This window comes from Myodes glareolus, chromosome 1, assembly GCF_982192425.1.
Source record: "Myodes glareolus chromosome 1, mMyoGla1.1, whole genome shotgun sequence".
Taxonomy (NCBI): Eukaryota; Metazoa; Chordata; class Mammalia; order Rodentia; family Cricetidae; genus Myodes; species Myodes glareolus.
The window spans coordinates 128,604,895-128,617,500 of NC_142026.1; the positions used below are offsets into that span (position 1 = coordinate 128,604,895).

The 12,606-nt window shown below is 43.0% G+C and overlaps 1 protein-coding gene across 3 annotated transcripts in view; it reads left to right on the forward strand.

Annotated features, from left to right (window-relative positions):
- Positions 1-12,606, forward strand: part of Esr1 (estrogen receptor 1) — a 367,895-nt gene that overhangs the window by 63,026 nt on the left and 292,263 nt on the right. Inside the window, exon 2 of one of the 3 annotated variants that reach the window (XM_048419877.3) lies at positions 4,245-4,354. The exons of the other annotated variants lie outside the window; for them this stretch is intronic. The gene's annotated coding sequence lies outside the window, so the exon portion shown is untranslated. The remainder of the gene's footprint in view (positions 1-4,244; positions 4,355-12,606) is intronic. 3 annotated transcript variants of the gene reach the window in all.

Below are 12,606 nucleotides of genomic sequence, written 5' to 3' on the forward strand. Positions count from 1 at the left end.
TCCTGCGGAAGGGAAAGACCCATGGAGAGTAAACAGGATCATTTTAGAGATACTGCTTTTGGAGCTTTTCCTCCTCACTTGTTATCAGTAACTTATTTCTAACAGTTTGCCATCTCACGACATATCCAGGACAGACAGCCAAGAGCCTAGGAATCTTGGGAAATGAATGAGACGATCGAAGTTTCTAGAAAAGTTTTTTCAGCTCTTGAGTGTTTCACGAAATCATTGCTGGTGAGTATCGTCCCAGTGCAGTTTGTAAATGCCAGCATATTTGAATGAACCTGTGAATTTAGGAATACCAAACCAAACAACCCGAACAGAAAGAATTACTCTGTAAGCCAGGGGACTTAAATGATAAAATATAATCCAGTTTAAAGTAAACTGGCAACATTCGCAGAACAAACAGTCTACATAAATGCAACTGCTGATCTCAGTCCACACTATTTCCCCAAACTGTAGTGTGCCAGCCAGGTGGCACACTGGCAAGAAAGACACCAAGACTGTAGTAGTGACATTTCATTTTATCACCAGGACTACATGGTTCAGGACTTCAAGCAGCATACTGTAAAGGGCTGCTCCTATACCTACGTCATTCAGACTTAACTTGCTCATCATGCATTGTAGAGGTCCACATCTCTCCCAATGATGTCTCTAAGATTTCTGTATGTCGAAGTGAGGGACTGGGCTTCCAGTATTGATTGACAAATTTTAGAGACGAGGCTCTAGCAGAAGACAGCCAATAACACCCCACTCCCCATGCTGGCGTAGCAGCCACATAGCAACAGGGGCTTTTAGCGGCTACCAGATTTGCTAAAAGCAGTCGCTCCAATTAGCAGTAAGAGCCATGCACCTGACGTTACTCGGAATTCTGCCTCTTTTAAGGACGATTTTTAATGTAATCTATTTGTACTTTAAATAACAAAAAACTTACTCAGTCTTTGGAGGGGGTATATCAAGAAAACCTAGCAAAGGTGCATAGAGCATTTCAGAATTGATTATTGATATAGAATGTGGGTGTGTGTGCTTGGTGAACGATTCTTTCCAACAGCAGAATTTGGAAATGTTGTTTTCTCATGGTTCACTTCCTGATCTTGACTATGATCATATTGATACTGTAGTTGTCTCCTTAGAAATTCTAACACTGCCCCAGGCTCCTGACGTGAGTAGGCTTTGCTGCCAGACTTGTCACCAGGGAGAATAAAAATGATAGCTCTGAGCTGCAAACATGTAGCAAAAGCAGTTTCTCTTCAACTCCCGTTGCAAGACGTCAAACCAATACAATGACAAGAGCTGCACCATACTGTCAAAATGCTGCAATCGGCCTAGTGAGACAGCCCAGCAGGTAGAGGCACTTGCCACACAAGCTGCAAGACTGGTGTTCAATGCCCAGAAATAGAGGAGATGGAAGGAGAGAACCGGTTCCACAAAGTCATCCTCCACCTCCACATGTGCACAGTGCCCATGCACACTCCTCCCATACACTGAAAACATGTTATTGTTAATGGCTAAGATTTAAAGAACATTTTCTCCTTTAAACATTTGGTACCCCCTTTCTATGCTTTTCCCCCCATCACAAAATATTCCTGGGTGTCTTGGATAGCATGATGGCTTTCTTGTAGTTTCCTTTCTTTTAAAAACATATTTATTTAGTGTATGTGTGTGTGAGAGAGTGTATGTATGTGCACCATGCTCACGGAGGAGTCCACAGAAATCACAAAAGGATACTGGAGCCCCTGGAACTGGAGTTACAAGTGGTTGTGCATCTCTATGTGGGTGCAGGGAACCGGAACCAGGTCTCTGTAAAGTGCAGAACCATTCTTAGCCCTGGTACAATCTTTCCATCCCCCTTCTGTTCTCCGTTCTGAGGACTTCAAAACAAAACAAAACCAGAACAGCATCTGCTGAGTCAATATTTTCTAAAACTTATAGATTTTAAGACAACTGATAGAGTGCATACTCTGTTTTCTGAAAGCCTAAACCACCTAATCAATCAACTCTACTGTAGAACCTTCAGAAGCTCTATTGGCTCATCACATCCTGGGATTCACCCTCATTCTTTAATGGGCTTAGTCCACTGATATCGGAGTCACTGCCCGGTTTCTCCATCTGTTGACATTCTTTTCATCTCGGATTGTGACCTCCCACGGAAAGGATCCAGACCACATTGGTTTGTACTGCTAACCATTGAAGAAGCAGACAATCCTTACGTGGAAAAGAGTTTGGGAAAATTATTCAGGTTGCAAGTTCTCCAAATTTGTTCTCTATCTGATTTCTAATGGGTCGGCTCCCACCAGTTTGGGTGCACAGATATTGCCAACAGTGCTTGTTGACTGAAAATGGATTTCTCCAGGTGAGATGATAGTTTGGCAAGACCTTGTTGGTGTAGGATTTCTAGGTTGTGCCATTCCTGGCTTATGTGTGAAATTGTGGAAATCCATGGTTAAGTTTTCAAACTGCAGCTTCTCTGTCTCTCTCTCTCTCTCTCTCTCTCTCTCTCTCTCTCTCTCTCTCTCTCTCCTCTTTTACTAGTTTTTGCATCTACCCATCTTCCCTATTTCCATCCTGTTCTCAGAATTCCTTATGCTGCCTCCGTGCCATGGATCTGCTCTGGGGAATGAGTGAAATGTTCTAACTTAGATTAAATTGTTTAGGACAGTACAGAACAGAGATGCAGGGAGTCAACGTTGGGGAATTGGAAGCACTCGCATAGTCATTGAATGTCTTTAGGGACTGGCAAGCAAACTGGGAACAAAATTTAGCATCAGGAAAGTCTGTGGAAACAAATGTATGCCTTAGTTACGATCTTGTAAAGGAATTTAAGTTTATTATTAATAAAGAAAAAATAAAGCCACCTGTCACTTCCAGAGTCTAGAAAAAATGAAATATTGCTCTACCTCATACATGTAATTCTCACTGCTAGCTAAGAGGTTTGCTATCAAGTCAGTCATTGAAGAGAATATAAATATGCTTGTCTGTCTATCATCATTTGTGAATCTTTTCTTTGTTAAGAGTTCAAAGAGAATGCTACTTCTGTCCAGCTTTTGGCCTGTGGAATAAGATTTATGAGACAAAAAAATAATTAAAGATGATCATACTTCCCCCAACGACTTCTGATTGTTTAGCCCAAACTTGTTTGACTTCTTTCATGAAAGTTGGTTGCCATGTAGACACTTGGTCTCTATTGATGTTACTTGTGACAGATGCCAAGTCTGATGCCAATCCACAATCCTTATCTTATTTCATCTAAATTAACCACCGTGGGTCACTCTAGTCATCTGGAGACCTTTCTTCTTGGTTGCACCTTCTCAGTCTCCAAACCCAGAGTTCCCAGAGTCTCTTAGGTGGGACTCCCCGGGGCCCAGCTTCTTTATCTCTCCTTGTGTCCTTCACACCTGGTGTCAGGGCTGTGAGCAAGCCCCATGGCTCGCTTTCCTTTTGAATTCCAGACCTGTCATCCATCCCTTGCCTGGCTTTCTAAAGCTTTCTTATGTATTATGTGTCTAAGGCAAATTCCTAGTCTCTCTTGGAAGGCCCTCGTCACACAATGGGCCTCACTTTGATTTGTAGAAGGTCTTTTCTTCCAGGGATCAGCCAAACATGGGGGACCATCCTCAGCCCCTCTACTCCACACTGTGGCAGAGCTTCTTTCGGTGTTGTAAGAATGCATCTAGAATGCAGCCCACCACTGGCATCCCCCTGTCTCATTCCAGCTTTCACTTTTTTGCTGCCCGGAACATTATGTCACCTTGGAACCGCCTCCTTTTTTATTTTCTTCCTGCCGGGAAGCAGTCAGTTCTGTCACGGATAAATGGAAGCCAGGTGATTATCAGGACTATTTAGGATCTCCCAGTTACCTCTGAGTTCACTCAAGGCAAAGAGCCGCCACCCTCATGCCTTGGACCACTTCATTCCTTTTCCTCCATCTTTCTTCATTTCTCCCCCTCCTTTCTCTCTCACTCCACCCTCCCCCTGTATCCCTTCTTTTTCTTTTCCTTCCTTCCTTCCTTCCTTCCTTCCTTCCTTCCTTCCTTCCTTCTTTCCCTCCCTCCCTCTCTCCCTCCCTCCCTCCCTCCCTCCCTCTTTCCTCCCCCCCTTCTTTCCATCAGTGTCTTGTTCCACAGCTCAGGCTAGCCTCAAACTCCTGACCCTCCTGCCTTGGCCTCCCACACACGGAGGTTACAGTTTGTGCTAATGCGTCTGGCTTCCCTTGGACTTCTTACAGAGTTGTGCTCTCTCTGCTTTAGGGTCCTGGTCTCTTTGGCCGCCGGTTGGATGTGATGGATATTCTTCTGATCCAGAACTTGTCCATTTGCTGTCTCTTCAAACTCACCCCTTGTTCCTTTTTCTCCGTGAGGTAATAATTCCAGTTTCACCTTGATTGTGTTATCTGAAGTAGCGACTGTTTTTCTGCATCCCCTACTCTTATATGTTACTATTTTATTTATTTATTTATTTATTTATTCATTTATATCTCATCACCTTCTAACCTACAGTATTTTATTTTATTTTTTTTACTTATCCAATGCCCTAAAGCAGAATGGAACATCTATAAGGGCAGAATTCTGTTTTGTCTAATTCTTTGTTACTGATATTTAGGACTTAAGCTGGAATGTAGTTAGAGATTCAATTTATGTTTCTTTTTTTTTTTGAGCAAATTGAGAACAATATGTGATACTTCTTAGTATAAACGAAGTGACATATTAGATTATTATTTGATTCAAGGAGCAGGAAGAGATGTATGTGGGGAGGTCAAGGCTTGCAGAAGCATACAGGTTGAACTCAGTTCATCTGACCACTTCAGTGCGCTCTGCCATCTCCTTCTCAATCCTCCTTGTCTGGTTGAATGCACCTTTTACTGTTACTAAGGCTATTTTACAGTTCTGTTAAAAGCCATTTAAAATTACAAAACAAGACGGTATTGCGTTAACTCTGACCTTACAAGACCCTGGGTTTTATAACTGTTTAGAGAAAATGTGGAAAGGTTGAGTGTGTTTGCTGGCCCCAGTCGTTCTATTACTCATCCCTATAAAGAGGTTTTAAAGCACATATTAAAAAGATTCCATCTCTCTTGTCTCGTACTTTTCTTCTCATCTTCCTTCTTCAGGTTGCAAGGGGTCCAAAGCGAGACCCCTGAGGGTCTGGAGGTAGAGCGCTAGAGCAGGCTGGGCTGGAGCTGGCTCAGTCCGCAGGTCCTGACCCGGAGTCACTGCTCCGATGACTGCTCTGTGCAGGGGCCAGTGCATACTTATGGTGAGCAAGCTCTCGGCGGCTGCTGTTCTGCCCAGGGTAGCTGTCTCTTGTGGCCCTTTGCTTGTTTGTACTTCCACAGATGTGTTTCCCCATATCCAGCTAGGGTTCGGCTAAGATGAAGGGCTCGATTCTAAGAACGCATGCTGCAGCCAAGAAGCCTCAGGGGGTGAAATGGGAAAACTAGGGTGGCAGGGAGCTTTCCAGAAAACGTCCTAGGCCAGGGATGACGTCACCCATTTCCCATAGTAACGCAGTGGGCTGACCTTGAGGAGCAGAGGTTCTTTCAAGGGCCCCACGCAGGTCAGGATTTGCCTTCAACTGCATCCCCAAACAAGGGAGTCTATAAACTTGGCATCAATCACCTACTGGGGACCTCACAATGGTCAAATTCTGTGATCTCCAGAATCCCCCAGAGCATCGCATGTTTGTAGCATCCAAACTGTTCGCCGTTTTGCATCTTGACTGGTTAATGTCCATTGGAGACAAATGCATGTTAGAAATTTAGTGGAGATTTGTGTGTAATTTTGTTAGTCATAGACTGGCTTGTTTTCTTTTCCTAAATAGAGCAGGCAAATATGCTAAAATGCCAATGGCTTTATTTCTACCTGTATCTCACAGAGTCCCTTTCTATCGGGGCTACTTAAAATATGCCTGTCGCCCTCTGTTCCTTTTCATGCATTTATTTAACCGACTTCAACCGGTGTGTTCTTTCTAATTCGTTCCGTTGTGATTCAGGAGAAGCAATGGTAATGACACATTTAGAATCAGAAAATTGAAGCACATTTGAGCTACAGAGGGCATTGGAGAACACCTCACCCAATCACGTCCCCCCCAGAAGAAGAGAGTGGGGTGAAGAGGGGCAGCGACTCACCCGGGCTCCCACACTGACTTTCTGGCAGGGTTAAACATCCGAAGCTGCGTCTTCTAATCTCCTGTGAGTGTTCTTGTCGCCGGAGCGAGTGAAAATGAAAATGACCGTAAACCCGAGAGCCACAGCAGCCACCGTAACAGCAACAGTGACAAACTCCTCAAAATAGACTATGTGGTCTAGAAAACCAAACACGAAGTATTCCTGGGATTTCCTCTGCATGAGACAGAACGAGCTTGCTAATGGGTCACCCCTGTGTTTAAAATGTTTATTGTCCTGTGTGTAGGTGTGTACGGGTGGAGTCACGCCCATGGCGTAGGACTTTTGGGGTGGTCAGTTCTGTCGGGTTGGTTCTCTCCTTCCACACGGGTTCCTGAGCTAGAACCCAGGTGGAAACCATCACCCACTCAGGAAAGGAAAGCGTGAGGATTTGGGTTTGCTTTGTTTGGCCGTTGCTGTTGCTGTTGCTTTTTCGGTGTTCGCAGCATGAGGATCTGCACACCTGACGGGGGTTAGCTTGTGGTTACTGACTGACGGCGTGATTGGTCTCTCCACGGCATTAGAGAGCTTACGACCAGAGCAGGGTTCTCCAAGGCTGCAAAATGCAGAGATGTGCAGTCATGGCAGCCTCTTCTTGGTTTTGGCACAAAAAGAGGGTTGCTAGCTGGAAGAAAACCAAGCCGAGGATGTTAGCAACAGTAGTCCCTTGTAAGACACGGACCTCCATTCATTCATGGATTCAGCCAACATGCAGTGATGAGCCCCAAGGGATAGCCAGACTTCAAGGTGGAAGGCTTGGGAGTAAGACAGAAGATTAAAATTCACTGTGCTAAGTACAATTTGTCTTCACCTCAGGGAGTAAGTGTGGCCTCGGAGAGACACCTATGCCTGGAATATTACTGCAGTTTGGGTATGGGAGGAAAGGGCGGTCATGTGCATGAAAGGACGGAGGGTGAGAGCAGCAGGCGACACACAGGCTTCGTGGCAGCTCGAGTACTGACACGCGAGTAAACATCCTTGTGTTTTACTTTCTGCATTGGCAAGGAAGGAATCCAAGGTCCTACTCTGTGTTAAGGGCCAATCTGGCCAGGAAGGGCTCCCAATAGTTTTGCTGCGTGTAGGGCTGAGGAGGTTCCCGGAAGGTAAGACTTTCAATTCTCGTACCAGGACCGTCTTGGGCAAACAGAGCAGGACGGTTGGACACCCTATCTTTATGTGGGGATCTGCCAACTAAATCGAGGTCCTGTCTGCTTTGTTTTGTTTTATTTTCCTGTTGGATAGTAGATAAACTTGTTAACATTGGGATATGAAAAAGAAGGAGGGGGAGACAAGGTACTTGTAGACTGGAAAAAGACATATTTGGTAGCAGATGTGTCCATACTGTGGAAGAGGAGAACTTCAGACACTAAGGACCAGGGAGGGACCCAGGAGCGAGCATACACTGGGCTCTTGAGTATGAAAACCAGTGAGAGATGGCAGCTAGCTGTCTGTCTATTATCTACCTATCTATCTATCTATCTATCTATCTATCTATCTATCTATCTATCTATCTATCTATCATCTATCTATCTCTTCTTCTGTCTATCTATCCATCCTTCCATCCAGCTATCATCTATTCCTCCTTTCCTTCCTCCTCCCTTCTTTCCTTCCTTCTTTCTCTTTTTTCTCCTTCCTCCCTCCCTCCCCTCCCTCCCTCCGTTCATTCGTTCCTTCCTTCGTTCCTTCCTCCCTCCCTCCCTCCCTTCCTCCCTCTCTCCCTCCCTCCCTCCCTTCCTTCCTCCCTTCTTCCCTCCCTTTCCTTCCTTCCTTGTTTCCACTGATCTATCCACCCTTCCACCCATCATCCATCTGTCTGTCTATCTATCTATCTATTGACCTACCTTCACGGCTGATATAGCTGTAGCTCAATAGAAGGGGTCAATCTGGAGCAGTAATGTTGGAAATTTATGGGAAAAATGGGACAGGAAATAATTTTAATCAAATTTTTATAAAAGAAACCCCTGTCATTCCCGTCAGCAGTTCATTAACTCTGATGAAGATGATCATGTGATTGACTTCATTAAAATTAGATTTCCTACCATTTAAAGATATTCATTAGCCACAGTGATAATCATTGAAGGTGGAATTGGGTTATTTCCTCTACAATTTGTGTTATATTAACCTATTCAAATCTCACTGCTTGCTACATGTTTTAAAAATGAATCTTGTTTCTAGGGCCTAATGGTACAAATGCGCAATCTCAGCACTTGGGGTTGGAATCAGGAGGGTGTAAAGTTCAAGGTCAGCTTCAGCTACACAGTGAGTTTGAAGCCAGCTGGGGCGATGCGAAATTCTGCTTAAAACCAAAGAAGCTTGTCTTCCAGGGTGGAGTGGCAGGTGCCTGTACTCTTGGCACTCAGAGGTTCGGGGGAGGAGGATCATGAGCTTCAAGCTAAATTGATTACGTAATGAGGCTCTGCCCCCTAAATAAAACAAAATAAAGGCAAGATTCATTTTGAGAGCTAAAAGGAATTTGTAAACACAGTGCTTCAGGTGGCTGTGTTAGGATGACAAACCTTACCTATATCTTTTCTCTGACTTCAAATCAATTAGAATAGCACCATGTAATAGAAACATGCCAGTCACCTGGCAACTACATTCTAAAAAGCATGTGTGTGTGAGAGGCTAATAAAACCAAACTTAATAATGTATTTAAATCAACAAGATACACTTAAAACACCACAATTTTAACACAAAATCACCATAGAGAATTATTGAGATACACTGCTTTTCCTTTTTTGCTGTGTATTGTCTGTAACTCTGTGTTCTTTTCAATTACAAAGCATTCCCAACTCAAATACAAAATATTTATTAGAGATATTTGACTTGAACACTGTTTTTTTAAGGTTCAGATATTTGAAAAAAGTCAATTGATAAATAAGAATTATTAGAAGCATTCTTCAGTTTTAGTGATTGACTTGCATGGCGGCTTGACCTCAAATCAACTCGATTAGCAAAACCCAAAGGGTTATGAATAGTAACTCATAATGGCTTATTCAAGTGCTCACTCACAAGAAAACTAGTCCTCCAAGTATTATAGGCTGTGTAATTGGTGTTTAGTAGAAATAGGCATACAGCATGTGCCTCTTCATATATATGAATATACATATATCTGGGTATGTATATACATGTTGGTTACATCTCTGAATATATGTATATATAAATCTGTGCTATTCATATCTCAAATATTTGCTATAAGCCCCATGGCAATTAGCAACTACGAAATTGGATAAAATCTTACAGATTCTGTTAGATTGATAACCTACTTATTTTGCTTTGATAATCAAGCATGACATAATAGCAATATATTTTGTGATAATACTTCTCTGACCACACCATCAGAGTTTGAAAGTGCTAGCCAGTGTCCTTTAATTATGCATCAGCAATTCCAAGCTAAAGTTTATAACAGTCTTTGCCCAGAAAGGGTCAACATAGTATTTTGATCACTTTCAGATTAAAAAAAAAAAATGCTATAGCGGCATTATCCCTGGATTGAAACGGGGTAGAACCAAACTAAACCATTAGGCATAAGAATGACAAAGACTTGAGTTAATCACCCATATTTCCAAACACTTGCTAGTCACAGGTGGTTGGCTTATGCCGAATAGGATGGCAAGGACAGAGATCACATTACGTTTAAGAACTTGAACGTGGTCACCATTTAGTCTCTCCTGTGGCTTGCCACTTCCTCTCCCTGCCCCCACCCCTTTTCTGTGGATAGTAGTTCCGTGTCCTCCCTGTAGATGGCAGCACTTTCTTCTTGAAGTTAGGAGGCCTTCTTAGCACTTAGATTCCTGCAGTTTTCATAGAAAGAATCATGATTCTCTAGAAAATTCTTTGGAAGCACAGGTCAGAATATTTCCAGTTCCACTGTGATTCTGCCATTGGGTTGGGAAAGAATCCGTTTGCCTTCTCCCTGGAGAACTGCTCACAGCTCAGTGTGGAGCAAGGCTGAGGAGATTTCAGGGGTCCAACTTCAAATCCTTAGCATTCCTGTGGTCACCCAGAGCCACCCCTCATGCAGCGACCAGGGTGGACAAGACACAGTATCTGACTCCCATGCTGTGACAATAACTCTGTTTTCACTTTGCACTGAACCTTGTAACCGGGCTGTTAAGGACTCCCACAGAACCTGACCTCACACATATATGATATCCACATCTGGCAATAAGGGGACCTAATATAGTATAACTAAGGTTAATATTTAAAAAATTCATTTACATTTAGAACTACCCTTCTCCTGTCCTTCACATCACGTTGGTAATAAGGTAAGAGAACATTACGTAAGGAAAGACGCATGAAGGAAAGAGATGGAAGATTCGGTTGGTTTCCCAAGGACTGGCATACATCTGTGCCTAGCACTTGAATCCTGTGTGGAAGCCAACAAACTGTGGACTGATGTCTTGATCCCTTTTGACTGACTGCTTAAAATTACAGGCTCTCTTTTTCTGTAATTTTTACTCATTCTGTTTCCTCAGTACAGTCTCAATGCTCTATTTGAATTTTAATCATAATTTTTCTTAGTTTAGCTTCACGCCAACATTGTACTGTACCTGGTATAATGCGTTTAAAGTGCTATGCTTTTGACTCAAGAAAAAAAAATCACTGTTTTCTTATTGCATTCTTTAATTCTTTTAAACTTGAACCTATGAGATGGATTATTAATGGTTTGGAGTAGAGAGAGAAGATGGGAGAGAAGGGGAGCTGACCTTCCCCAAGCTTGCACATGTCAGTAGATCAATTAAGTCCTTTGTCATCTATTCGCTTAATATTAACCTTTATAAACCACAGAGCATTTTTTTAAGATGAAGGAACTGGGTTGAGAGAGAATCGATCTTCGCCATCTTGTAAATGATGGATTCAGTAGAGAAAAATCGACTGACGTGTTTTTCTGCCTTTGGCTTCCAATGGAGACTCCTTCCAAGGGTTCGTTGCATATAAAGGCACTGGAGAACAGAAAATATGGTGTCAGATTTCCGTAATCTCTTGCACTTCGTTCTATTCAGACCGTTTTCCCATCTGTTTTCCTAGCATTTGCATTCCTCTCCAAAATGCAACCATCGCTTGAAATTTACAACTTCTCTTCCCATCCCCTGTACTCTGTTCTTAATAATCCCATCCACCATCCCATGTATGCAGTTTTCAAATTTACAACTTTATTCTCTCCATTCATCTAGGCAGGGAACTGCCCTACAAAGAACTCTATAGCAGCCATCTTAAGACCGAGTTTATTCTTCCAAATACTCCCCACCTGCTTCTCGGAGTGCCTCTGCTGGGTGACTCAGGGAACCACACCCTTCATCTGGACCTATTTTATGTTCTGAGCTATTTTGGCAGTCACAGGAAGCCTGTGAACATCCTCCCAGAAGGATGCTCCTAACAGAGTGAAGAAGGCAAGGCTATAATAACATAACTCAAATTTAATGCCAGTTTCAGATTAGTGGTAAGTAAACATATTTCCAGGAAGCAACATCAAGCACGTGTGATTTGAAAGACACCAACAGAGAAAGAGCATCTGGCGGCACTGTAATGGTTATTGCCTATGTCTGTCCATGAAGGATATGCGGTTATTGCCTATGTCTGTCCATGAAGGATAGGCCAAATTCCAGCTAAAAGTTAGTGATAATAAAGACAGATTTTACTTATAATCTTCATTAGACTTCCTGAATTGTACAAGGGTGAAAGTCTGATGATAATACTGTAAGTCCTTCTTAGAGGCTCCTTCTGGATCGACTGCACCCAAGCAGATGGCAAGCAAAGTCCTTGTGGGATAATAGGAGACTTTCAAGGGTGTGCCCCTTACAACCAGAGTTCCATGAGCTAACTAAGCTTATCACTGCCTCTAGACTTGAGAGCACTGGATACTGTCTCAGCTCTGTACCCAGGAAAAGGCAAAGCCCTGGAGGCATGAAGGAAGAATCATCTGCAGATGCAGAGGTTAGCAAAGGCAAACAGATTGAAAGTGGATATCATCAAAAATCTCAGAGACAGGAAGAGGAAATCTAACAGAGACCCACCTCACCCGAGCCCAGGAGGAGCAGATGAATAGAACCTACTTCCCATCCCTGTTACGGTGCTCACGGGACAAACGACAACACTTCTGTGATGTCCCTCCCGAATGTGTAACTTAAAAGAGACTTTAGAAAAATCTCAAATTTTGGGACATGTTACAGAAAGTGATAACACGTTTCAAAATTGTCCAGATCATGAATAATTCCAGGTCAAGGGAAAAGAAAGTCATGTTGGCCAAATGTGGGCCCGACCCTAGACTGGATGTTGGATCAGAAGGCAGGTCTTTATAAGGCAACTGACAGAATTTGGACACTGTCTATAGATCTGAAAATAGTAGTGTTTCTAGGTGAATTCCTTGGCTTGGTAAGGGCACTGTGCTTAGGTAAGAGAAAATGACCGTGTTTTTGGAAGTATGTGCTGAAATGTACAGTTTGCTT